This window comes from Vidua macroura, chromosome 15 (genome assembly GCF_024509145.1).
Source record: "Vidua macroura isolate BioBank_ID:100142 chromosome 15, ASM2450914v1, whole genome shotgun sequence".
In the NCBI taxonomy this organism is placed as follows: Eukaryota; Metazoa; Chordata; class Aves; order Passeriformes; family Viduidae; genus Vidua; species Vidua macroura.
In genome coordinates, this window is record NC_071585.1 from 1,162,273 (window position 1) to 1,189,787 (window position 27,515).

General features: G+C 39.0%; 1 long non-coding RNA gene across 1 annotated transcript; it reads left to right on the forward strand.

The window, feature by feature from the left end:
• Window positions 1-1,151: 1,151 nt before the first annotated feature.
• Window positions 1,152-3,863, forward strand: LOC128814933 (uncharacterized). The gene is made up of 3 exons (XR_008439509.1): window positions 1,152-1,194; window positions 1,624-1,726; window positions 3,766-3,863. It is a non-coding gene; the product is annotated as an uncharacterized LOC128814933 (long non-coding RNA).
• The last annotated feature ends 23,652 nt before the right edge of the window (window positions 3,864-27,515 follow it).

Sequence of the window (27,515 nt, forward strand, 5' to 3'; positions counted from 1 at the left end):
TTTTCCCTTTTTGCATGTTTGTGTGATCTAAGGAACATTCCAGTGGACTGTTCACAGAATGTGAAATGTAAAAGGCAGATAGGGCAGCAATGTAACTTTTGACCCTAAATGGTCTCTCCTTATGTGCTTTGATGCAAGTGGCAGTACAAAACAGAGGACAGTGAAAAGCGAGGCCTCTTGGTAAATAGCCAGATTTTTCATTAGTTGAACTCTGGGCGATCTTCAGAGTTGTAAAAGGGAGTGTGATTGCAGCAAATAGCAGGAAAATATTGAAAAGTATGGCTTGGTGTTTTGGACACCAGGAAAGCTGAGGCTGCAAACTGCAGCTGTAAAAGTACATAGAGATCTTCCTCGGATTAAATGGCAAGACCTATTTGATTTTGAGGCAACTGGTTTTAGTTGTTTTAGCAAGGAGCAGATTTAATTGTTCTATAAGAGCTTTGGCATAGCTGAATGAAGACAGTTAAATGTTGTTAATTAATTGCACAATTCTGCATTGTATCTGATTTTAAAACATTCCAAGGGTCTTAAGACCTGATGATGAAATTGTATCCTCACATGGAATATTGAACACCCCCTACATCACTTTTTAGACAGAAGTTCTCAATGACGGAATGTATCATTCAGTTCAGACCGATGCTTTGTAAACTACTGTGGAGGGAAGATAATTAATTTTTTTTATAGGTAGCATGTATTTTTGAGAGTGCCCTCTGATCTTTTTCATCTGTGCACAGCTTATTTTTTTCTAATGGTTCGAATTTCATGCAGCTTGCCTTTCAAGTGTTAGAATACTGAACCTCTGAGACATCTGAGAAAAGTGTAGAAGTGAATTTCTAGATTCCAGTTCCTTGGAGTCTGTTTTCAGATGTATTTTTGTTATCAGACAATTCTTAAAATTTATGATGAGAGGGTTTTTTCAGAGATAATTAGGAAATGTGAAGATCTAGTTCCATTAATGTTGATAGAATTTGGCATGAAAGCATTCTAAACATCTTAGGAAGTCTCAGCCTAACAATTCCTCTTCATTCTAGAAATGTTGGAAAATATTAAATACAATCTGATTCTTTTAATTCTGGAAAATGGTAACTACAAAGCCTGATGTTTGAGCAATCCTGTCTTTTTCCCCCACAGGGCATTGTGGACCATTGTGTAACAGGAATGGTTCACTCAGAACTGACTCAGGAAATGGATCTGGTAAACATGTTTTTTTCTTCTGCAAGGGATGCTGGTAAAGCCTTTCATGAGAAATATTTCTTAGCCTTTCTTCTCTGAAAAAAATACATAGAGACACAGGAAACTCTTAGTGCAGGGACTCGCCCAGTACTGTACTCATCAGTTCTCTCATCACAGTCACCAGAACTCTTAAAGTAAAATGAACAACCACTTGTATTTATGCTCGTGAGTTTCTTTTGCCTCCATCTTAACCTGAGGAAGTGCTCAGACCTGTCCATCCAGAAAGGGGAACAACCTTGAAGGAAAAAAATGAGGCAAGTTAGGAACCTGATGAGACCTGCATTTAGTGCTGGGCCATACTTTTCATTTCTGGTGTCAAATGATTAATCTGCCAAATATCCATCTAGTTTTAGCAAAAAAGGAACATTGTTCTGCCCTTACTTTTCTTAGATTGATTATTCAAGACCTTCAGCAAAGCCTTGTAAAAGAGCTGCCTCGTTTCCTGACACCTCTTTGAAGGACATGCCGGTGTTTGTGTGCTCCTTTGAAGGAGGTGAGGCTTTTCATTATTGAACATAAATTGCTCACATAATTGCCCCTAATTTTTTCTGACTTGATGAATTCTGTGCTTATATGGATTACGTGGCAGCGAATTAAGCTCCAGTGATCAAAAAATGTTCAAAGACAAAAATTCCAGTCTTCTTTCTTCCACATCTCTCTTGCTGTCTCTCCATCTCTCTGCCATCTCTCTATGTCTTGCCATAAAGTTTGGGCTGCATAAATTCTGAGCTTGTCTTTTTTTTTAATGTTTTTCTTAATTTAATTGTATCTCAGTTTTTCTGGGCCCTACCATTTCAGTATTTGCTAAAAGAATTATTTTATTGAACTAGGAGAAACCAAGAAGAAAGACAAATTCTTGTGGTAAGGTAGCACTGTCAAATCAGGCCAAGGTAAGGTGTTTTTCTCCTTGAGCAGTTCCCTCATCCTCTCTGTAACATTTTGGGGTAATTAAGTCTGTAATCTCTCCAGAGCCTTGGCAGAAGGGGTGAAGGGCTTTCATTTGTGTGTTCCACAAGAGTAAATTTTATTACTTGTGAGTTCTGGTTGCTGTTTTCTGTAGTACTTCCTTTAATTATTGTGGGTGAAGAAGTGCAGAGGAGCTGCTGGTGAACAACTGGAAATTTAGCCTTTTTTTTTAGACTAGAGCTTGGAATAAGAAAGGCTCTAGATTTAAAATTGTGCATAATAGAGTCTTCCTTTTGCAATGAGCAGGGGATTTTTGTGAATGACCAATTTCTTGTAGCAAAAACTTTCTTAATCCTTGTGCATGTTTGATCCTGTTCTTTTCCATCCACTAGCTAACACATGAAAAATGACATGCAACTTAGAAGTGGAAAAAAAGCTTTACATTTTCTCCTTTGTTTCTTTCCTTCCTAATCTACCCTGGGGTTCCGTGGTGTTAGCAATCTTCCACTATTTTTTTATTAAAAGTGAAAGGTTTTAATATACAGGTTTACAGATGAAATAGCTACTGACTTCTAATCCTGTGGCTGTATATATCAGACCTGGCAAAAAAGTGAGAATTATTTTTTTTAATTGCTAGGGAATTTGGATTTCAAGGAATAGATAGCAGAAGAACTCGTGAGGTTAAGTAAAGGAATATTCCTTTTAAAAATTAATTAAAGTTTCTTGGCTGACACAGACTGAAATTGATTCTTTGAACTCAATCCTGATAGTATGGAAATATTTACCAGGTAAGGATTTAGGGCAGAAAAATCATTTGTTCAGATGTTTTAGGACAGACAGAAGTGGAGGGAGGGGGGAGTGACGGTGATGCTGCACTATATGGTACATATGTAAATTTATTTCTGAGTACAAGAGCTTCAGTGTCCTGGGAATCCAAAATGCTCTTCTGCACCTGCAGTTTGAGACCCCTATTTCTCAAACTTCTGTTTCTTTCAGTATGAAAGGGATGCTCCAAGAAAAAAAAAAAAAGCACTTTTACAAATTCACCACGGTATAACACATACATCTGAGGAAATTTCAAATTACAAAGTAATTAGAAAAACATTATGTTGATGTTTATGTTTAATCATGGCCAATTAGCATAATTAGCATCTAAATAAAATGAAATCTTGTTGCTGATGTTGGAGACAGGCATGCGACAAGAGCACATGTGGCCGGGGTTCATTGTTGGGCCTCCCTTTTAGAGGGGCTTCAAATTTCCCACACTTATGCACTTGATTGGTTGGAGTTTTAGCTCCACCAAGCTCACTGGCCAATGGAATGGGTGCATTCATGGTTCAAAGGGATTGGCCAGGGTCCCCTGTTTGAGTTTGAATCCAGCCTATCATTGTCTTACCCGGGCACTGGTTCACTCCTGTTCCCTAGCGAGCTGGGCTGGTCCAGGCGGTGTCTGTTGGGGCCAATCTGTCTGTATAGCTTACAGACCAGCTGCAGCTGTCACAAAATCTTAGAAGAACTTTAAAGCTGGGTCAACAAAAATAGCCGATGGGTTCCTAAAGAGATTTGCTGTGGCAATATACTTTCATTTCAGAATTCTTCCTGAAAATGTTTGTTTGTGTCATTAAGAGTTTTCCAGATAGTTTCTTTGATGGACGCTCAGTTACCCCAGTACAAAAATGAAGAAGTAGAACTGACAATTCTGTGGTTCTTGGATCAGAGTGTGACAGCCCAGCTTCAGCACAGCTGAAAGGTAAATACTTGTTGTAAACCACAACATTTTAACTCAAACAGTCTGTGCAGAAACGAACCTGCCAATATATGTCACCCACAAAAGCTCTTGAGCTCAGCTGGGTGAAGATGACTGGATGGAGAGAGAGGGAAGCACTTACTGTTCATCTATTCAGGATTCTGTCACAATCCACTAGTACAAGCAGGGTTCTTGATGGTTCATTTTGCTGATCTCAGAGTGCAAAAGACACACAGCAAAGGGGACTTTCAGTTATTTTGTGAAGGGACCAGAAAACTACTACAGGGAGGTATAGATTCAAGTTACACAACCACACAGCTTTCGCTGTGTCTTCCTTCACTTCCCTGTGTGGGTGCAGAGACTGAAGCTGCTTGGGAGGTACTCCTTCAGTGCAAATTCGCTACACCAAGGAGTCAAAATTCGTACACACAACAAAAACAAAACAAAATAGTCTCACCTTTTGCACTAGGAGATCCTTTGTGAATTTCTGAAAACAGAGCCTTGAAGCGAGTGTGTGTGCTTTTTCACGTAGGCATGTGCAGTTTGCAGGAAATTCAAGTCACCCCCTGTCACCCTTGCACCAAGAATGACACAAGAACAGATGAGGACGCGGCATAAAAAGGAAGAAAGGAAGGCCTTTATGGAATGGAAACTTTGGCTTAAATAGATTGACACAATACATTCTATTTGTCTGGTTAATTAATAAAAATATCTTTCTCACACACCGTCCTTGAGAGGAACAGAAAAGCAAGGTGGAAAAACACCACCTGCAGATTGTTTAGACTAACAAATTATTACATTCCTACAGCTCCCTAAAAATTCTCACAAGCCACTGTGAGAAACGATTGCCGTTTCTCTCTCCCTGACCAGGCTGGCATCCACAACCTCCCTTGCTTTCTAGACACTGCTCACTTTTTTGGAGTGGTGGGCTAGGTGTGGCTGGAGTGAAACATCCTTCCCCTGTTACAGACTACACAGAACCTGCACCTCTTCTGTCTAGCAGGAATCCTGTCTGTGACGCCAATTTAATGTCATGATCCACTAGTACAAGCGGGGTCGTGATGGTTTGTTTTACCGATTGCCGTCGTGTCCACTTGGATACCGCTCGAGTGGCCCGGCCGGGCAACACGACGACGGCAGAAGGCACTCCCTTTGGGTTCCCCGAAGGGCTTGCAAGGAGTGCCTCCGGAGGAGCGAAGGGACGGCGAGACCACTGAGGAATGAGGCTGACTCTCCTCGGGGGCAAACGTCAGGTTTTATCGATAACTCCTAGAGCTCCAACAACACCTAACTCAAGCCGACCGATGAGAGCCTCGATAGGGCCTCTGCAGTGACTATAAAGGGGGGAGTGAAAGGGGAGAACAGCCAATGGGGTTAAACTGGGGAGTGACTTTCGGGGAAACGGATAGGGAAGACAACCTATTAGGGGAAGGTCGGGGAGGGGTCCCTGGTCCCGATCCAATCACTCGACGCCCCTGATGGAAGTTTCCAGGTGGTGGGAATGGGCTGCCGAGTGATGGACAGGGCACCAGGGAGGGGACACGGGAATGACTCAGCAATTCTGCTGATCAAGGGGCAGGCTTAGGGAGGAGTGACAAGGGTGGGACCAAAGGGATATGGGGGAGCAACAGGGGCAAACCATTTTCAAAACTTGAGTAACCACAATAATACAAACGAACATAATCAAACACAATACAACAGCCGATCTCAGAGCGCAAAAGACACACAGCAAAGGAGACTTTCAGTTTAATCACATCAGTGCACTTTTATTGAGTGCCAACAACAACAATTATGTGACAGAGGAGAGAGAGAGATATAAAGAAAACAAAGTAAAGGAGAGAGATAAGGGAGGGGGGTATAGCTACCAATAGAGAGACGAAATCCTTGTGGTCCAGCCAATAGATTCGTCTTCATTCTCTGGGAAATCACCAAAGTTACCTCAGAAAGTTACTTTATTTTATAGTCTTTCTCTAAAGCGAGTGGCATCTGGCCAAGAGATGAGGAAATCCATAGGCTATTGTGATGAGACGCCTTGCTCTGTGAAGGAGGTGTAAGTGTACAGAGCAAGCTGCTACTTGCCAGTCCCTGCTCAAAGCAGTGCACAGCAAACACACATGCAAACAATCACTTGGCAAGCATCCACCTCAACCAGGCCAGAACTGCTGTCAGGGTCTTCAGGGTCTGAGTGTCTGTCCTTGCGACGATCGTGAGGCAAATGAGGGAAACTTCTGACCATCTCTTACAGCTTCCTACCATGTATGCTTTGGAGTTTTGGCATGCAAGGAGTTAATATTTTAGCAGCAATGTTCATTAAACAATTTTAGGTTACTTTACATTTCAATTTTTATTTCAAACATTTAGCTGGGTTCTGCTATATTGTGTTATATTTCTCAGCTGGGTACACAAGATTTATTCTTTTAATAGTTCTGTTCTTTTGACCGGTATTCATTTATGTGATTTCCACTGTATTTCTCACATTACTTGCCTTTTCTGCATTTTAAATACGGAGAAGGAAAAGTAAGATGCATTTTTGAAGAAGCAGCTGTTAATTCACCTTAACTGTAGGGGACAGTCATAATGTAGATGTTATAAAGAGAGTGTCAGTAAGATGAGATCAATTGATCGTGAGAAAGAATTCTGTTGGAGCCTCAAGCAAATCTTTAGCAAGAATTGTGACAGTGACTGAGGTTTGGCTTCACTTGTGTAGCACAACTTCCTTGCTTTCTGATGGACAGTCCAGTCCAGTCTCCAGAATATTTTTACCTCTTCAGGTTTGAAATGTACTTCAACTTTATTACTTACTATTAAAAAGAAAGTTTTGCACTATACTGATTTAGTTTTCCATTAAAGCAATGTGTTCCTTTAGGTTATCAAAGCTGACTTGTTCTTTTAAAATCTGGTGGACTTCTCTACTGCTAAGAAACAGGAGGTACCCCATAAAAGTGTAGTGGTGCTCCAGGTATTTTCATGAACAAAATTCCTACTGATGGTACTTCAAAGGCAGTGTGGCTCTACAGTAGTTGTCATTCTGATCTGTAATTTCTCTTTATTATAATATTTTTTTATTAATTTATTCCTAAACTATTTTATTATACCATTATAATTACTCTTTTCCCTTTATCCGATATTGAGGGTTTCTGTTTCACCTGTTATCCTGCCTGGTGGGGGTGTAACTGCCTGAAGAGGCCCCATCACTGTACAGTGTGTTCTGAGGGGCTGGGTAGGAGATTGTATCCCAAGCTTTTTATATCCATCCTTAGTGAGAGCTGGAGGAAGCATTTATGTGTGTATGGAGCAGCAAGCAAAAATGGACAGTGCATTATTTATATTTAAGCACCTGGAGCTTTGTTATCAGTAGGAAAAATGTCCAAGCTGACCCTTTGCCAGCTCAGCAGTGTGCTGTGAGTGACCACAAGCCTGGCTCTGCCACTGCACTGTATAGGGAGGGTGAAATAGTTAATTACTGCGGAAAATGCTGACTAATGTTTTCAACTGATTTATTGAAGAACACTTGGAACAGAAAGAAATAAACTGTACTATAAGGATGTGATGAAATACTGTAGGGTGAATTTAAGAAAACAGTTTTGTGTTGATTCATTGTCTCTGTTTTTCCCCCACCCCATCAGTGGACATGAATAAAACTGGTGAAAATCATATTTCATACACTGCTTTTGCCCCTGGCATGTGCTCCTATGGAACCACGCTGGGACAGAAGGAGTTCTTCAAGGCTCTCCTGGTGTGTGACCATTCAAAGGATGTTCCCGAATTCCAGCCCCACTCTTGACCACTAGAGTTCATTGCAAATGCATTTTCAAAGTGATTTTTTTTTTTCAATGGTTTGATTACATTATTTACCAGTATCCTTTAGTTCACAGTCAAATTTTTGTTTTGTTCTATCAGGCCTGGTACAGCAGCCCCTCATCTGCAGGGCTAGATTCCCTTGGTGTGGAGCACAGTAATTGCCAGCTTGTCTAACAAATGCTGTGTGTGAAGGCATCTCAGCTCCCTGTTTTGGTGCTTTTGTAATCATTTACAATCGGGCAGGCTGAGTGCACTCTGCAGCTCAGAGGCAGCAGAAGGCAGCACTGGGTGCTGCTGTGCCGGTGCTGCTGTAGCAGCTTGGAGAGCAGCAGATGGCACGCTGCCCCCACGGCTGTAAATCCTCACATACGGGTCCTGCTGGCACCTCTCTGCAAACTGGCAATAAACAGGCTCACACTTGGAAGCAGAAAAGTCAGACATACATCAAATGACTAAGTTAATACACATTTATATAAATCTTCAGGATTCCTTGGATTGCTTTATTTACAGAATGGATAATGGAAATTTTGCATGCTTCAGCCATGTTGTAATGATTTTCTTTGCTCATATGCTTGCATACAGACAAACAGAAAATAGTTAGACAATGGTGAAGAGTCTAAAGGAAATGTAGAACAGACCTTCTATATAAATATGCAAATTTTGTTCAATAGTTAACTCATATTCTTAAGCATGTGCATGTAATAAAAAGAAACTCATCATAAGAAAAGAGAAGTGGCTAGGTAAATGAATGCCTTCTTATTAACCAGCCCACTGGGGCTTACTGTCTGAGGAAGGAGAGCAAAACCTCGGAGATTTCTTCCGTGATGCTGTGATACACTTTTAGTGCCATAACCATTGCAGTACAAAAATGATGCATCAAGATTGACTGGCTTTGGAACAGACAGACCTTTGAATGTATATATACATATTACATTTCTGTTGAATCCTGGACTGGATTCTCTGGTACCATACAGGACTGTTAATACTGGTCTATCAATTGTCTATCAGTACATACTTTGTTTTAATGCTGGCATGACTTAGTTTTCACCGTGTCACTGTTTGGTGTATTGCTGGTTTGGATGCTGGCAGGGTAGGAGGAAGAAAGTTGTCTGGAAAAGCAGTGCTGCTAAGCAGACATTTGCCCTCAGAGGGGGAAAAAGCAAAAGGAGGGGTTTGTAGTCTTCCCTGGAACAGTTTAATGTGCAGCTATTCCCGGTTCTCCTGGGACAGACTAGATAGATCAGCAGCCTGTGGGGTGGGCAGGGTTTGGCTGGGACTTACCCTAACTGCCCGTAAGATATTGCTGAAGGTCAATAAAACTGGTAAGTCTTGCCGATTAATGTATCAAAGGAAATGCAACTGAGTGAAGGTAGTAGTTACTGAAATTTCTTCAGTTTACTTAGAAACATAAACTTGAAACAAGTTTAAGGTGCCTTCATACTTGGGAGTTCTGACTCTTGTAACAGTTCAGTTTCCACATGTACACTGTCACAGTGACTAGAAAAAGAGATTGCTTTGGGTGAAGATTTTTCTCACGAGATTGCATTAGGAGTTATTTGGGAAGTAAAAAATAGTTCTAGTTCATGGAAATGATAGGCATAGAGGCAGAAAGTTCTTTTTATTGTTAGTTCCTTTGCATTTTGTTTTTTCTGGGGGAATGCTTTTAGTCGTTTAATATTTTGTGATTGAAAACAGAATCATTTAGTGAACAGTGCAGTGAGGAAGCAACACACGAGGAGGTTGCTGTGGCTGCCGGGTGCACACGGTGCGGAGCTCGGTGATGCCGCTGTTCTGTGCCCGTCCCCGCCGTGCCCCGGCCGCGGGGCCGAGCCCAGCGCGCGGCGCTGTTGGACCGGAGCTCAGCGGGGGCGAGCGCGGCGATCTGGAAATGTCGCCGTAATCCTATCAGGTAGCTGCGTGTGCGAGGGAGGTGTTTGTTTTGTCTGTTAATTTTTTTATTAAAATGCACTTAGGCAGGCTCTTTACTGTGAAGCGATTAACGGTTCCCTGCTCGGATCTTTCTCAGCCAGCGGTAGCCCTGAATGAGTTCAGAGAAGTCCTGGGGTGGCTAATCCCGGGTACTGCAGCCTGAGAGAACCCTCGGGAAGTGAAGATCCCTGGAAAAGGGGTGTTCCAGCAAGCCGTGGTTTTATTTTGCCCCAGCTTTAAATAGCAGTGATGGGGACCCAAGGTGGGAGAGCAGGAGTGAAAATCCTGGCTGCAGGGTTTCTGGGGAGCAGCCTCACAGACACATGGAGAGATGCAGTCACCCACCTGGCACCGGAGGGGTGTCGGTCACACAGTCTGGGAACCTGGGCTGTTCGACTTGGCAGATCTGCAGTATCATAAAAAAGTATCTCAAGGGTTTAGAATTTAGACTACAGTGTGTTTAGAGGGGAGGGGGGAAAAAAGCTTTCTTGCTGGGTTGTGTTTGCAGCAGCTGAAAGCCAGACGTGTATAGCCACGTGTCACCCAAGCACTGAACACAGGCTTGTCCTCTCACCTGGAAGGGGCATTCTCTTGACTTGTTATTTTGAGATTTCTTCAGTATGTGTATATCTCTTTGATTACATTGCCTGCAGACACAAAGCATGACCTAGCACAAAAGAGAAATACACTTATTGTGCAGTGTGTGACCACTCTTCCTCTGTGCAATACGAGAGCAGATACCTGCAGCAGTCCCACTGCCTTCAGTGGGATCCTTGCGCGTGGAGGGGTTAAGCTGCGAGTGGCTCAGCAAAAGCTCTGGGCCCTGGCATCTCCATGATTAATGACATCTTAACCCTTATGAATGATTATCCTTTCCTGGCTGTAAAATACATACACTGTTTTATTTCATTACTGCGAGGTGAAGATCCAACACTGACAGGTGCTGGGAATTATCAGGCAGTTTTGAAATTGTTCTGTGCACTAGAAATTAGATCTCATTTTAATTCAGCTTTTCCAAACTAGTAAATGAGGTTAATGCCATACATATTCAGCTGATATGGATGAAGAAATTGATATAAAGTAGATCAACATAGCTACAGGGCTACTTTAATTTATACGTAAAGAGGCAGTGATAAATGAAAGTAATGTAGTAGTGGTCACTAAACTCCTCAGCCATCAGGGATTCAATAGTGTTAGCTGCTCATTAAAGTCATGGTTGGGGTTACCTCAAATAGAAATTTGAAAAGAAATCGCCAACTAACCCTTAATTATCAAAACATAGAAAATACTAATTATGCCTTAATTAGCTTTTCTTTTAATGTACTGAAATTGTTACTTTTTGTGTAGCACAAATGGATAGTTATATCAACAATAAATAGGTTGTTTTAATAACTTTCTTTTACCTCTGGGAAAACCACACTCCAATTTTAATATGCAATAATGCTTCTCTCTAGCCTGTAGGAGATGAAAATTATTAAGTAGCTCTATTTTTTGAAGATCTTACAGCAGCTTTGGGAAGAATTATTTCACTATGCATCAATTATTTTTAATTGAACTGAATATATTTCAGATTGCATGAAATGCCTCTCATTTAAGTTTAACATTTAGAGTTTGTTAAGGAAATATTACAGCGAGAATTGGATACAACTTATTGCTGTGGCATATTCTAGGAAGAATAAAAAACGGTTTCAAAAGAAAAATATTGTCACTGGTATTTTTCCATTCACTGGACCAAATTTCATTTTTGGTCTGTTTCATAGCTCCCACACTGTTCTCATCCAATCTCCCTGCAATTTACATAGGAAAAGAAAGTCAGGATTGGCTTTGGTGGGTCTGGGATCCTCTGGGGCTGATGGAAAGCTCCAGCAGCTGTTGCACAATTCCTCTCCTCGAGAGGCACCCAGAGCCTTCTGCTGTGGGTGTGTGCAGGAAGGAACAGCCCAACCCAGCCTGTGCTTTATCAGACACAAAAGGTTTGTGCTTTTCCAGCTACAGGATGGCAGGGAAGCACTGAGTAGTGCCCACCATGAAAAATCCAAATTCACTTAACAGCCCATGCTGAATTAAATGGAAGGTAAGTGTTAGTAATACCGAAGTCAAAATAAGTAATTCTTAGTAACAAAACCTTGGCAAACTTTAAATCAAAATGTTGGTCCTTTAACTACTTTTGGAAATTTCTTTATTGAATTTCTCCATTACCTGGAAATTCTGTACAGCAAACACACTGTCAGGACATAGAGACAAACACTCAGAACTTTGTGGAATCATAAACACTGGGTTCCTCATTAGGTTGAGTTGTAAAGTGTTCTTCATTTTACATGTCCTCAATTCCATCATTTTTTATGTGGTTGTTTTATGTGTGAATTGATGCTTTTCTTCATGGACTGTACAGCACATTCCCTTCTGCCTTTGCTTGGGCAATTTTTTATTCTGCTTTCTCTTTTCTCCAATTTTACATGATGTAGTCCTGCCTTCCTCCTTCTATTACAATGATGTTTAAAACATTTAAGTCGTTAAAACCTCCTTTTCTTTTTTTCTCCCCTGAATTGCAGTGTATTTGCTGTTTTGTCACTTACACCTTTGTCTCTCTCACTTGTTACCTTTGGACTCCTTGCTCATGACAACTAAACCTGCATGAATCGTTATAGAGATATTCTTTACTCGCATGTTTGCAATTAAAGCACTGGCTTAAATGCCACACTATTTTATTTTAGAATATTATAACACGAATCAGGCAATACTAACAATAAATAATAAGCACAGTTCAGTTCTTCTCTTGACTGTTGCTGAGCTTTATTTTGTAGCTGCTAATAAAGGCGCATTATCATGTTCAGGGATTGCAATTATCACTGAAATGTGTATGTCCATTAACTGCAACATTAGGCTGAGGGTATAATTACTGTCTAGAGCCAATATCTGTGTGAAGTTACGTCTATGATGCTATTAAGCTATAAGCAATATTTGTAAACTAATACTTAAACATTTCAGAATTGATTCCATCACTTGCCGACTTAAAATCTAATCCAACTTCCACTCCAAATTATTGATGATTTAAATGTTTGGCAAATAAATTATTGAGTTATTTGGATATGAATATAATTTGTGATGTGAGAGAGAATACTGTTTTTCTAATAGCAAGTGCCCAGCATGAACTGAGCTGGTGGCAGGAGGAGAGAGAAGCTGTGGTGACAAAAAAATGCTGATAAAATAGTGGTACAGTGTGTCACAAAATGCTGCAAACAGGATGAATTTTTCTCAGAGTTACATTTCAGACAATTTAGTACAGCAATTTAACCACATAAAAACCTGCTGCATGCTTAAAGGACAAGAAGGAAAAGACTTTTCTATATCACAAGTGTGTTTTGAAGAGGAATGCAGTTGAGTTTGTGCATTGATTTGCTTTCAGAAAAATTCAAGTGTTTCTGCTGACAGAACATGAAACTGCCTGTGAAATAAGGTGGATAGTTTGTTTGCAAAACTAGTCTAAGTCACCTGTCAGTAATTCCACACGTGGAGATTGCATCTGTAATTAAGTGACCTTTTGATATATGTTTTATATGCAAAATATGCATAATATTAATTGACTTTTAAGTGCTTGTGTAAATTAATATTCTGTTATAATTCCTTGGCATGTGAGTGATAGCCACCCCTTTGGTTAATTTGGTTACCTGTCTCAGTAATGGATAGTTAGGGAATGCTGTTTGGCAGTAAATGTTAAGAGAATCAGTCTTTCAGCATTTTACATCTTATTTTGAATGCAAGTGTGTTTCAGATTTTTCTAGGACAGAGGAACTATTGCATTGCTTAATAATTTTTTTCTGGTACAAGTAGACCTAAGAGAATTCCTCTTTCTGCTTTGCAACTGTTGTTTTGGATTCAGCTTTCACATGTGTTTCTGTTTTGTGGCTTTCCAGCCTCTACTCTGTCTTTGATGGCCAGACTTGGTTGTTCTGACACTGTTTATGTTTGCTGCCCACATCACTAAATATAACTTTGTATTTATTAAATTGTTTGTATTTTTTATGTTGATTATGCTCTTTGTTTCAAAATTCATATATTTCACCTCAAGCAGATTCTCGTCTCTGAGTAACCTCTAACTGCTGGACATTTTGACTTGTACTGCATTTCCCAAAACCAGCTTAGCAAGAAAGAATAAGTAGCAAACAGGGCATATTGGGGAAAAAACAACCCCAGCAACCCAGGCTAACTTGACTTACTCATCTAAAATATATTGGTTTTGTTGCTGTACATTGGCCTTGTATCTTCATTATTTAAGAAGCTTAATGAATTAATTTAACAGACCTTGCAATAAATAAATTAACCATCAGAGTTCAGAGCAGAGTGAATAATTTTTTAATATTAGACTACAGCAATTTTTATGATTCAAGTTAATTATTAAATTGCTTATTGCATATTTGTGTAATTCAAAGAGAAAAATTATGCAAAGAACAATACAGTAAAATCCCAGGAGGTTAGAAAATTCTCGATGATACTGGGTGAGTTATCCACCATTCTGTTTGGGTCCTGGGTTTGTGATGTGCACTGTCCAGCACTGCTGAAAGGGTGGGTTGTGTGATTTCACCTGATCCATTGTTACCTCTCCTTCAAAATTAATTTTGAATTGAATTTAGTTACCAGCAATTAGTGTATTACAAAAACAGTCCTCTGGATGATCTTCTAGATTTTCCTTTAGAACAGTGTTGTCAGTTTAGATTTATGAAGGGGAATATGTATTTGTCTGGCAGCATTCTTAAATAGGAATTGTTCCACAGCACTAACTTAGGTTCATTGAATTTTTTTTTCCCTGAGAAAATACTTGCTACCTAAGTAGCAATCTTCCCAGGTTGCTTCATGCACTGATGATTTCTATTCTTACATGTGAAACAAAAGTGAAATTGAGTAGATAAAGTGCAAACTTTCACCCTTTGTGACCTCAAGGTCAGTTGGCTTTGACCTTACAAAAAAGTGAGTGTTAAATACACTGTCCATCACTTGGGGGTTTTGTTACAGTTGTAAGTTGTGGGTTAATCCAGAATTGCAAAGGACATGCAGTTCCTCCTTTTAGCTTTTATTCTCATATCACTACTCCTGTTTTTTTAGTTAAATAGGATTGGACAGTTTGTATTCCTATTATGGTCTATTAATTGGGGTTTTTTTTCATGCTTTTTAGAATTATTTACAAGTAACTGTATGGAAAGAGCAGTGTTCAAGTGTTCATGGAGCAGCATGTGCAGAAACCTTTGTGTCTTTTGTTAAGCTGTTGTCACCTGACCAGCAATGCATCACTTGCACTCCAGAGGAGAGAGAGTCAGTGGATGTGAGCTCTTAAGAATTCTTTTCTTCAGAGCAGCAGTCACATCCAGTATATAGGATGAGAAACATTTTAGGGTTTGAGATAGAAATGAGGCTTCAGCTACTTCCTCTGTTTTGCAATCTGGAGTGTCAGATGGAGAAAACATCCACATCACTGTAAAATGCTTCATTATGAATGAAGATATGAATAAAGATAAAAGACTCCTCTAAGGCAGGTGAGATGTCACACCTACTTCCTTCCTTTTCCACCTGTGTGACAATAACTGTACCAGGAAAGGTCTGCACAGAAATCTCTGCAGAAACTGCATTTGGTCAGTTAAGGACAGAGCCTCCAGCAAGCACTTCTGTTTCTATTTGTGTGGCAGTTCGTGGCTCATCCAAACATCTTGATAATACTTGCACTCTGGTCTCTTTTTTTTCTTTTTCTACTAAATATTTGAACTATTTGTACTTTTCATCCCATTTTATAGTACCATTAGGAAAAGCTGTGAAGTGTTTTCAAATATCAAGTTTAACTGGGAAAATACTTAAAAAATAATAAAATACAAAGGCTACTTTTGCTTATGTGATTGACTCTAGTGTTGAAAAGCCAAAGGGCATACAGGTATGGTGTTAGAGGGTACCAGGCGGTGTTTCTTCTCCAGGAAAAGGAAAATGAACCCGTTGCCTCTCTATTGTTTCCCTTTTTTTGTGTTGCACAAGAAATCAGCATCTTTCAGCGAGATCATGTGGCAAACCAACCTGCCTTGGGTCATTCTTCTCCTCAGGGAATATTTGGCTTGTCATCTGCAGTTCTAGGATCCCTCATAAAGACCCAGGTGAGAGGTCAGTGCTGTTAGGAACTTTCCTTCCAGGTAAGGTGAGCCATGAGAGATGAGCAGCTTTCCTTTAGGAATCTACAGTAGGGCTGGTACAGATATTTTGAAGAAATCTGATTCTTCAGAAGCTTTCAAGCTGTTGACATTAGTTTATTTTTTCAAGGCCAAGCTGCTTAGGCTAGAAGGTCTTCAAGGTGTTAGAGACTTATTCTAACTGCACAGGCTTTGCTGCTGCCTTCAGTTTATACAGCCCCCTCCAGAAGTTATTTCTGAGTGTTGTGGCACCGTGGCTGAATTTAGTGCAGTACCAGGACTACTTTGTAAAGTTGCCAGTACCCTTGGAAGCTCAGGTGATCTCCTGAACTACTGGGATTTTAAGGAAATTCATACATTGCAAAGTAAATCTAATGATTAGTATTTATTAGTAATTGTGGTGATCCTTTTAAAAATAGTTTTATTTGTACATGCTGTGAATGCATTTATTTGTTTCCTTTACAAATAAATAAATCCATCAGTCCCATCTGTTGGGAAGCTCGGGCTGTGTGAGAGGCAGAGAGTCAGCAGAGGGAGCAAAAGGAAATGAGCAGGACTACGCTGTGTGTGATGGACTTGGGTGGGAGTGCTTCTACTGAACATGCAGTGAAAAATCAAATACCTGTTTGGTATTGTATAAAGATTTAATCGCAGGAACACTTCCAGGCTGCCACCATGAATACTTAGATGGTGAATAATATGAAGTTATTTCTAGAGGTGCATAAACCTGTCAAATGGGACTGATCTGTGATGTGGGGAAGTGTTTCTGTCTCCAACCCTGTGTTACTTTTTGCAGTTCAACTTTGTTTTAGTTTGCGTTTTGCTCTCCTGCTGTGCCAATAAGTGAATACTTGTGCAAATACATCCCTCCTGCTCACCTCTGGAGGGCCAGGAGGAGGAAAAGCAGGTGGGTGGAGGCTGCTTGTGCTGCAGTTTCTACACACACGTTGGTGGCATTAAGCTTCCTGCTTGCCTTGACACTCCTTTGGCCCAAAACAAGGGAGAAGATATTTTTGAGAAATATATGTTTCATTTTTAAGTATGCTTAACCTTAATAGTTATGACAAATTTTTAAAATATGTGCATTTGAGACGGCATTAATAATTCACATATGTTTCATTAAGAAAACGAACAAACTGTCTATAGGGCCATTAAATTCTTTCTTGGCTAAGATCATCAAAATTTAGATGACCTAAAATGATACCTTGTTGGGGTCATAATATGCCGCTTGAAAAAAAAATACCCTGTGATTTAGTTTTGATTCTGACAATACTCAAAAGGATTTGTTATGTCTTACAGACCTCTCTGCAAACTACTAATGCGATGAACACAATATATCACTTTTATAATAGTGAGCTATTAAAGGCAAACATAAAGCAGTCTGAAGCCCATAAGTGCTGCCAACAGCTCCTGCTTTAATGAATTCCCTTTTAGATGTCCATTAAATGCTCATGGCAAATGTACTCATAATGGAAATGGCAAATCTAAATGGGTAGATATGAATAATCCATGGAGTTTAAATTCTGTTTATGATCATCTTCACATTTAGTTTTCAAGACAACGCAGTTTAGTTTTCATTACAGTTTGGAATAAAGAGGACAGGGAGTAATTGATTGCTTCAAGCAGATTAAAATCAATGGGTTGCTTTTCAAAGAACCCATTGAATGCAGTAATTTCAACTTTAAACATTGATTTAGGAAACTCGACACAAAATGCTTTGTGCTGTGTGAACTTTTATGTGGAAAGACTAATACTAATTTTATTTCTATATATCTGTATATAGAAATATATAGAGGTTGTTATCAGTATGTGCATGAGTAAACAGTGATCTATAGTAAGTTATTTTGGTATTATTGCACTCATGTAATGAATCAATGAGATTCCCGTCATCACAGGGACACTGTTTGTAAACCATTAGCACACAGAAATTACAGCCCATCATACATCATTACTGTGATTGAGGCTTTATTACCATATTCTCAAATTGCTTGCTTGCTATAAAACTAAATAGACACCAGACAACTATAGGTAGACGATAGACTGTGCATTATTGGGCTGGAGTAATGAAGGATTATTGTAGCATAATGGGGCACAACTTATGAGGAAAATAAACTTGGCAGCAAAGGAAAGCTTGAGTGTTTTTATTGTTTGTTGTTACTGCTTTAAAGGTCAAATATATTTGCTATGATCGAGTTACTGTTTCCTTATTTCATGAATCATACATTTTTTGTGTTCTGCATAGGCCTTGTTTTATATTTAAGCATTTAAAACACAGGAACTTCACTGCGCCTTTCAGCTCCAGAGGTAGATCTACAGCTCTGGGGGAGTGGTGTGGTTGTCGTGGTGCTGGGATGGGGGAGGGCACAGACCTCTGCACACTTTGGTTTTGTGCTGGACAGAGGCAGGGAAGAAGAACTTCACCAACAGACATCAGCTGTTAAATGTGATGTAAGTTCTGCAAACACACAGAGGCGAAGTATCCCTTAGGAATTTTGAGAGCTATAGTGAAAGGAGTTACGATAACTTCATTATAAAAGATGAGAGGACACACTGAATTTCGACTTGGGGAATTTAGCAATCTCTTGTGACAGATCCAAGGGCTTTACAGTATGCACAGGATATATTCAAGGTGTTACTTTCTCCAGCTACAGAAAAAAATGCATTTTAAAAAATATTTTAGGGCTTCTGACCATGAAACATGTAAAAAGGGAAGCATCTCTTCATACTCTTGTGAGATTTCAGAGATGAGTTCTGAAAGAGAAAAAGACATAGGAGTCTGTTATGGTGACAAAGAGGTGTCAACATCCTTCATCCTTTTTACTTGCCTCCTCAAAAGGATACCTTCATACCCTTCTGAATTTGTGCTGTCTGTGCCATCTTTCATCAATATTTGATTCTTCTCTACTAGAATTTTTAGAATATTACAGCAAAATGTGGTAAGCTCCATATTTTAGTAAGATAGGAACATGTTGTTTCTGCCAGTTATGTTTAGCTGAATTTTTGCATGAGCAGGGTTGTAAACCTTTGGGTGCTGAGGTGCTGGGAGAGCAGACACCTTAGGGGTTGGCTACCTACAGGCAGAGATTGCTGAAAAAGGTAACAGACAGTGTTAAAACTTCTGTAAGTTATTTAAAAATTTCTGTAAGTTGATGTACTGCTATGTACCTGACAATTCCAGTTTTAATAATAATGATATTCCATATTTTTTGCATGAAACCTTCTGGAGTTCTTAATGGGGACAAGTGAAACCATCAGGATAGAGTATTCAATTACTGAGAGGCAGTGAACAACTTTGCACAAATGTGCATTCACTTTTGCCAGGGGTTTTGGAAACACATGCTTTTTAATGAAGTACATTTGACCTTTCTTTGGCTTCCATTTGGCATGAATTCACACTTCATTTCAGTTCTGAAAGTAGAGGCAATGTCTGTAAACCACAACACATCATTATGCACCAGTCCAAATACGAGGTAAGGACAGGGGAGGAAATGATTGTTGGGTTGTATTTTATAGATGCTTGACAATACATATGTATTATAATATTTTTAACTAGGACATACACAATAAGAGCATTGCAGGTTGAGAAAAGGTCAAAACATTGCCGATATGCAATCTAGACACAAAATACTGCTTCTCACGAGTAGAATGTGTCAGACCTGGAAAACTCGCAGAGCTTTTGTCTGAGTTTGCAGTGAGCACCCCTCTCGTGGGCTCCCGGCTCTGCGGCGAGTCCTGCTGCAGCTGGGAACCCTCCTGCAGCTTCCCTCATTAGACAGGGAACTTCCTTGGCTCAAGGAAAAACCCTTTGAAGTGACAATGATGCTGTAATGTACCGATGGAAGATTGTGTGGTTCCATTATCTCCGTAATGGATGTTGGTTTGGAGAAAGCTTCCCCTTTGTCCTTTCATCAGGAATTGGTTTGTTCAGTGCTCACTCAATGAGCCAGTTCTGATTTCTTCAAAGAGACGTCTGTCAGGGAGTCTGAGTGTTCTGGAGTAATCATTGTTAGACAATGTTCTTTTCTTGAGTTTAAGACAGCTGTAATTATAAACATCTCACCATTTGGGTTTTTAATAGACATGATTACCACAAGAAATATGTTCAGCTGTTAGGTTTGAAGAATATATTTCTATTAGCTTTTAGGCAGATCTTTCATGTAGTTGCAGAAAGTGTCTCCAACTTTATGATATGTTGATACCATTTTTCCATAATAATGCCATCATAATAATGGTGCCATTTTTTCATAAATATTTTAGAGTGCTGCATGAAGCCATTCACTTTAATTTGTGTTAAATCTCTTCATGCATATTTGGTAATATTTATATAGATGTGTTCTCATTTAATCAGTAGAAATTAGATAATTTGCTCATTTCTCAGAAATTGTGAGGTATGTTTGATCACTCTTTTTAATAATATAAATTATTTTGTTTTAAAATATTTTTTAAAACATTTCATTTGGAAATATCACTCAGGTTTTGACTATTAGATTTAACACAATTGCATTTGGTTTGCTCATCAAAAGTGGAGAACATTTAATATTTATTCATAACAAAAGTATTAGAGAAGCTGTCAATAAATTTTCTGTCATAATTGAATCATAGGATATCTAAATTGTTGATAATATGATCTGCTTGTTAAGCAAAAGTGTCTGGAGAAAATGATGGATTAATTGACTGATGGCTAAGGTTTCTCTCAAATATAATGGTTTACCCAGTTTGATTTGATTTGTGTAAAATAACTTTCTCTAATAAACAATTTGCTCAGAGGCAATAGAAGAAATGAATGGTTATCAAACCAAACTTAATTAGTCTCTCCTAGATTGATATTACTTGGGGAGTCTTCGTTTTAATTGTGGAGAGCTGGATACAAAGAGTTTGGTTCATTATATTTTTTCTGTATAAACACTATTGTGTAACTACCTATGGAATATAACATGTAAATTCATTTTAATAAGTGCATATAAAGTGGGTTAGCTAATTATGCCAGGCTAAAAATGATTCCTTTAATTATTTTACATATTTAACTAGTACTTCAATTTTATTATTGTTAGTCTGTAAACATAATTTGTATTAGCTCTGCCAAACTAATTAAAATATACAACTTCAACAGTTTTAACAGTTTTGTAATGCTCATAATGCACTCTTCTCTTAAAAATACATTTCTATTATAGAAATATTCAAATGATAAAGACATTTTTTGGCATAGAAATATTTAACATGTGAGGATGAATACCTTTTTCTCAAAAATACAATTTCAGAAAAGTTCATGTGGTTTGAGACTCTGGAATATTTGAAGGAAATATATGAAGAAAAAAACCTTTATTTTCCTCAGAGATGGACTCAAACTAAACAAAAATCATTGAGTAACATAATTTTGTGGGATTCCAGACTGTTTGGTTGTCCATGGATAACACAAACCAGAAGCAGAGTCACATTTCACCCTTTCAAAGGTTAAGCACATACTTAATTGTGTTAGTAGGTGAGAATCTGCACGTTCAGATTATGAAGTGTTGCTCTTAAAGGCTTCCAGTGAATTTAAGGTAAATAAAATTTTCTCTTTTCTTTGAAAAAAAAAGGATTTTCAAAACATCTGTAGAAGCTTTACAAGATTTTAATATAAAATGTACATGAGAGGGCTGTTGTTTGAAACTGAGTAAATGTGCAAAGCAAGACATTAGTGAAGAGTAATTTGGGTGTTCTTAATTATATTCATTCATGATTAATCTTGGATTTATAAACCCAGAAATTAATCTGGATTATTGTTTCTTCTCAGTCATGAAGTTTTCATTTTGACAATTTGTTACTTTAGTTTTCCTTACTGTAGGAAACTACAGATAACTGAAAATGCAGGGAGGAAATAAAGAACATATTTTAGCTTAGTCTGTACAGTCACTGAATGTAGGTGTGCTCAGACATGGGGACATGGAGCCTTCTGAGCATAAATTGGTGCCATAAGCCTGAGCTGGCACATCTGTGGCAGTGACAGGAGCCTGCTGCAGACTGACACATTGGGAAGGTCTTTGGGGCAGAAACAACATCGAGCAGAACCTCTGGTACTCTCAGTTAACGTGTTCTCAGGAGTTCTCTCTGGGACTCAGACACTTTGGTTTCGTTATCTCCCCTCTGTCAGGCCAGCAGAACCCCGGGTCTGCATAGGTGTCCTGCACTCCTCACTGGAATGGCTCTCTGGGAGTCTCACCAGCATTTGGGGAGCAAGACAGCAAGAACATACAGTAGTCTTTGGAATATAGTAGGTTGATGAAAATAAACTTAAACATAAAGTTTAAGTAACAATAACAGTAAAGTTTTACAGTAACAGTAAAATAAACGTAAACAGTAAAGTCCCCGGACACTATTTACATATCAAACTTTATCAGTTAAATCTCATTAAAGTCACGGAAAGTCTCACAATGACCTTGAGGTCCCTCCTGCTATGGCTCAGCAGTGCAGCAGGGAGGCCATGTGGCCACCTAAACAAATCCAGATGTCAGATTCTGCTGAAAACACTGAGAGTACGAGGGCATCTCCCTGCAGACAGGTATTCCTGCCTGGGGTGCAGGGAGGGCATAGTGAATGTCATTATTAAACACTCATCGATTTACAGATAAAATCCAGTGATGCTGAGGTAGGGATCATAATCACTCTCCTGACTAATTGTGGCAAGCACATCATGGAGAAAAGTGTAGCAAGATTGTGTGGCAGTTCCAACTAAATGTGTTATTTTAAAGATTCTTAGCTTTGGTAAGCTATAATATGTTCCTTTACAAGTCATTATTTCATTAGGCAATTTTACTCATTCTGAAATAAACAAAAAAACCCAAAATCATTGTTTACAAATTTTTGCCTTACAGCCAGGAAATAAGGATTCTTTGACTTTTTGCAAACCTTTATGATTCAAGGTAGTTGGTGATTTTTAATATAGAAGAAAACAAGTATAGGGTGCAGAAAAAAAATTTAGTTGGATCAGAAATGCAAGGTTGATCCTAAAGCATTTACATGTTGGTATCTGAATTGGAGTATTTAAGAAATATTAAACAGTGTACAAATGAACATAGGAAGTAATCTTGAAATATTTAAAATTCTTAGGATAAGGCATAAAAATAATATATGTTAAAATTATATTAAACATTTATAATGTTAAATCTTAAAGCAAAGGTAAGCACAATTTTCAGATCAAGTTTTGAAGTTGTAATATTGCAGAGATGTGTGTAATGTGCTTCACTGAGGTTGTGTTATTCTGAACTGGCATGTTTCACTTCACTGACTGACACGTTCCTGTGGTGTGATTCACGCTAAATCTTTGTGATCTCTATTGGTATACAAACACTCTGTGCATTGTTAGATAGCCATGTACCAAATCTCATGTTGGTGTTGCATTACCATTCCACTACAATGTATAGCAAAAGTAGTGATGATTATTTAATGTTTTTATTCTGATAGTTTCAGCTACAGAATTTCAACACACACTTGGGAGGAGTTGTGTTACTCATTGTGCCTCCCAAGGAGTATGTTATGGGAGCAGTACATTTCTCATTCAATATTTCATGGAACCAATGCAGAAGGGTTCTCTACATCCTGTTTTCTCTGTAACAGCACTGCTGGGTTGTGGGCCTGGCTAACAGTTTCTCCTTGATATCTGCTTAACAAACCAAACAACTTGTTCTTGTATTTTAGTCAAGGTCCTTCCTGGACCCCTCTCAAGAATCCCATCAAAGTCTTGTGGGAGCAAGGTAAAACTCAAAAAAAGGTAAAACTCAAAAAAAATCCCAAGAAACAACAAAGTCTGCATATAGCAAACAGCTCTTAATTTCTTTGTAGTAATTTTGATTTGAAAAATAACCAAATAGTTATTAATTAGAAGAGTAACAACTTTGGTTTTACTGCATTTTGTGGGTTTTTTTATAATCTGTGGTGGAAACTGACTGCATTTTGTTAATATTCTTAGCTTGATATTAAAGCCTATCACAGAATCACCATCCTTATTCCTGCCATGCTTCCTGGCACCTCTCAGTGCAGTAACTTTGACCTTTCTGTACACATGGCACAGCTCAGACAGAAGCCAGCCTTGAAATGGCCATTCAGAACCCAGGCAGTATAACACTCTTAACACCTGTGAATCTCTGATTTATGCTCATGCATTCTAAATGAGAGCAATCTTTTGGAGGTGAATTGGCAAGGTGGGACAAAAACTTTAAAGGTAACCTGCTGGAATAAATTCCTTTGGTTACACCAAACCGGTGTTTACATTTGGCTGTCTTGGTACTTTATTTGAGATCTACCTTTGTGGTTTATTCTATAGTTACTTGCAGGCTTCCATACCCTACAGGTTTGGTTCTACACTTGATGGTTTCATGCTTTCATGCTCAGGATATGAGTAACTGTTTAAAAGGCTGAAGAAAGTAGTTAGTTTTAGGATTGTTCTTGATAAGTTTATGAATGAACTAATATGGTCTGGTTGCCTGGAGCAGCAGCAGTCTGGATAAAAAGCCCTGAGAAGCCTCTTTCAGGGCTGTGTTCTGCATTCCTCTGTTCATGTCTGTATATATTCGATGGTTTAAAATGCTGCATAGATGATTAACAATAAGTTGAGTTTGATTTAGAGGATCATTAAGACGTCTTTTTGTTACCTGCATACTGGCTTTGTATTCAATAGCAGCTGTAAAAATAATCCTCTCTTCGTGGATGAAGTTCAGAATGGAATAAAAACAATCCTTGTAATACTTCAGTCATATAGTAAATGGCATTTGAGGATAAATAGAGGAGGAGAATGCAAGCTTTAATGGAAAAAGGATTTTTAAAAGGATTGTCTCAAAGATAGTACAATAACTCTTGAGATAAGGAAGGGGGTTAAAGATGCACAAGTGAAAGAGTGTGCTCTTACCTGTTGCCAAGTATTTTTTCATGTATGCATTACAGCTCTTTTTTGTAATGGTCAGTATTGCCCTTATTGTGTTCTATTTACATGTCTGACTTCTTGTTTGGATTTTACTTGGTGATTTGGTATTAATTTTTAATGTGAAAGCACTTAGCATTAGGAGTTTGACATTTTGTCTGACCTTAATCACCAAGAGGATCATGAGAGGTTTATTCAGTGGGAAGAGAATTGTTAGAGCTCCGACAGAAATGATGGGAAATAAGTAAACAGCCTTTTAAATCTTCACCAGAAATCAATAGAGCTTAAAGATGATGGACGTTGGTGTTTTTTGCTGCTTAAGGACTTCAACCTTTTACGGGAAAATATCTTCTCAGAGTGTCAGCGTTTTTTTGCCCAGCACCATGAATCACTGCTGCAAATAGAACACTCTGCATAGAGCACTTCATCATTGTTACACAGATGATGTTATAGATCCGTCTCTCTCTGATACTGCAGATGTTTATATTTTTACACATAGAGGTGTGGTGCTACTTGATAACATTGCTAATTAATGCATGGTCAGCAAAGTAAATATATGTTTTTGATAGTATTTAAACTGATGAACTCCTGGTTTTATTCCATAATTAAAGTCTGCTATTTAGAACTGTTCCAGTTTTATCCCCTTCCCTGTGTCTGTAGAAATACCTTCCTTTAAGTGAGAGTTCTCAACTTTTAGTAACTGGGAGTAAGAGCTCCTCTGAAGTCTTTGTGTCAGCAGAGCCAGGCAGATTTTGAGCAGTAGCATAGCAAATTATGTACTTTGGCTTTTCATGAATGATTTATTAGATGTTAGGCTGATACAGTAGTTAGCAATATATGCAGAAAGAGCACTATTCAGACCCAAGTATTTGTACGTTTGCATCATCATAAATCATTTGTTGTGCTATTTGGGGTTTTGTTATATAGTATTGGATTCCGTTTTAAAACAGCTAAGTATACAGTAAATTATATTCAAATATAGTATAGTTGCAGTTAAATAGTAATTGAGAACTTGACTTTCAAGCTTTCAGTTAATTTGTTTGCATCCTTATGCAGCCATTTACTCTGAATAAAGTGAAGGGGATTTAATTTTGATTTGTAGACAACCTTTTGTATTGAAAATAACTGTAGTGACTGTAGTTTTATGCTAATATCTAAGCATGCCACATATACTCTTAGGCAAAATTGTCCCTTAAGACCTCGTGATATGAAGTGATCTTTGATTTAAGGCTGCAGTACTTTGGCTACAACTGTGTTCAATGATTATTAAACTGGAGTTATTACATAGCAGCTGATGGAATTTTTTCTGTAGTTTATCTCAATTGATTACTCTTTTGAGTACAGAGTGGCAAACATTTAAAGCCGTTCCTCATGTTCCTGGTGCAGCAGCCAGGCCCTGCACTGCACTGGGCTTGGAGCTCCCCCGGGACTGCGGGGTGGAGCCGGGCTGGGATAGGGATGGAGCCAGGCTGGAGCCGCGATAGAGCCGGGATGGACGCAGAGAATGGGGCAGGGACCCCGAGGCTGGGATCCCCGGGGCGGAGGCTGGAGCCCTCCTGGAATCTCCGGGGTTCTTCACCTGCAGGAAAGGGGGGTGCGTACATCCAGGCAGCGTTTGGTTGTTTCCTTAGCCAGCTAATGCACTGCAGGGTGCCCAGCTTTGAGAACAGCACCCAGAACAGAAGGAAAATCTTCCAAATAGCACACTTCTGTAGACATTTTCCTACCTTTCATCCACTGTGTGGATTATAAGGGCAGTAGGTAATCTTGCTTTTACTTAACATAAAACTAAACTAGCAGAGATGGCCCGGATATTTCGGGTCAGAGACATTTATTTTTAATTTTTCTTTAACAGCCTTTTTTTGATGATTTTGTGTAGCTTTACTGAAGATGAATAAGCTTTCTATGGATTGATTAACCAGTGAATGCCACAATAGCAAGCTGTAAACTTGACTTTTTCAATTTGTTGCTTTCCTTTTTAAACCCATTTATGAAGCTTATATTGCCTTAAAAAATGTCACCTCCTTTGGCCTGTCCCTTTGCAAATGTGAAGTAACTGTGTGGATGTTAACCCTCTCTGCTTTACCTTGGTTGCAGCTCCTAGAGAGAGTCCTTCAAAGCTGGAGGGATGTGCAGCAGGGCTGTAGACATCTAATGGAGCCTTTCCTGGCTGCCTGGGGAGCCCTGGGAATGAGGGCTGGGATGGGACAGGATCGATCACCGTAAGTGTGTGGAGGAGGGAGGAGACAGCTAAAAATGCTGGGCAGGTAAAAGAGCTTTTTAAATTAAGGATGTTGCTGGCCCAGGATCAAATGGATATGGCTATCAAACACCTTTGGTTAGAAATTCAAAACATCCAGGCTCATCCAGAAGAGCCTCCCAGAGGGGGAGTTATGGAGGCAAAATTATTAACAGATTTTGAAATAAAATTTGAGTGATTTATGAAAGGATTAAGGGACATGGTTGCCTGTATTGGTACAAACTATATTCAGAATCCACAAGATTCCTTCTAGGTATTTTAGGTCTCTTTAGAGACTTTATCTGTTCTTTAACATGATTGAATCATGTAGAAGTTAATTTTGCAATTCCCATTTAAAATCTTGTATTAATACTTGTGAATCTATGAACATAGAGTATAACTAGTGAGATTTCTGCCTTGTTTTTCTATCTGAAAATTACCTCTAGATGACATATTATCCATCTGGAGAGCAAAGGAAGGTAGGGCCCGTGCAGAAGGCAGTGGTGTCCTTGCCGATGGTGCAGCCTTGCTAAGATAGCTGGGGGGAGCAGCTGGTGGCTGCTGCTGCTCCTGCCGCTGCCTGGCTTCACTTCTGAGCCCACA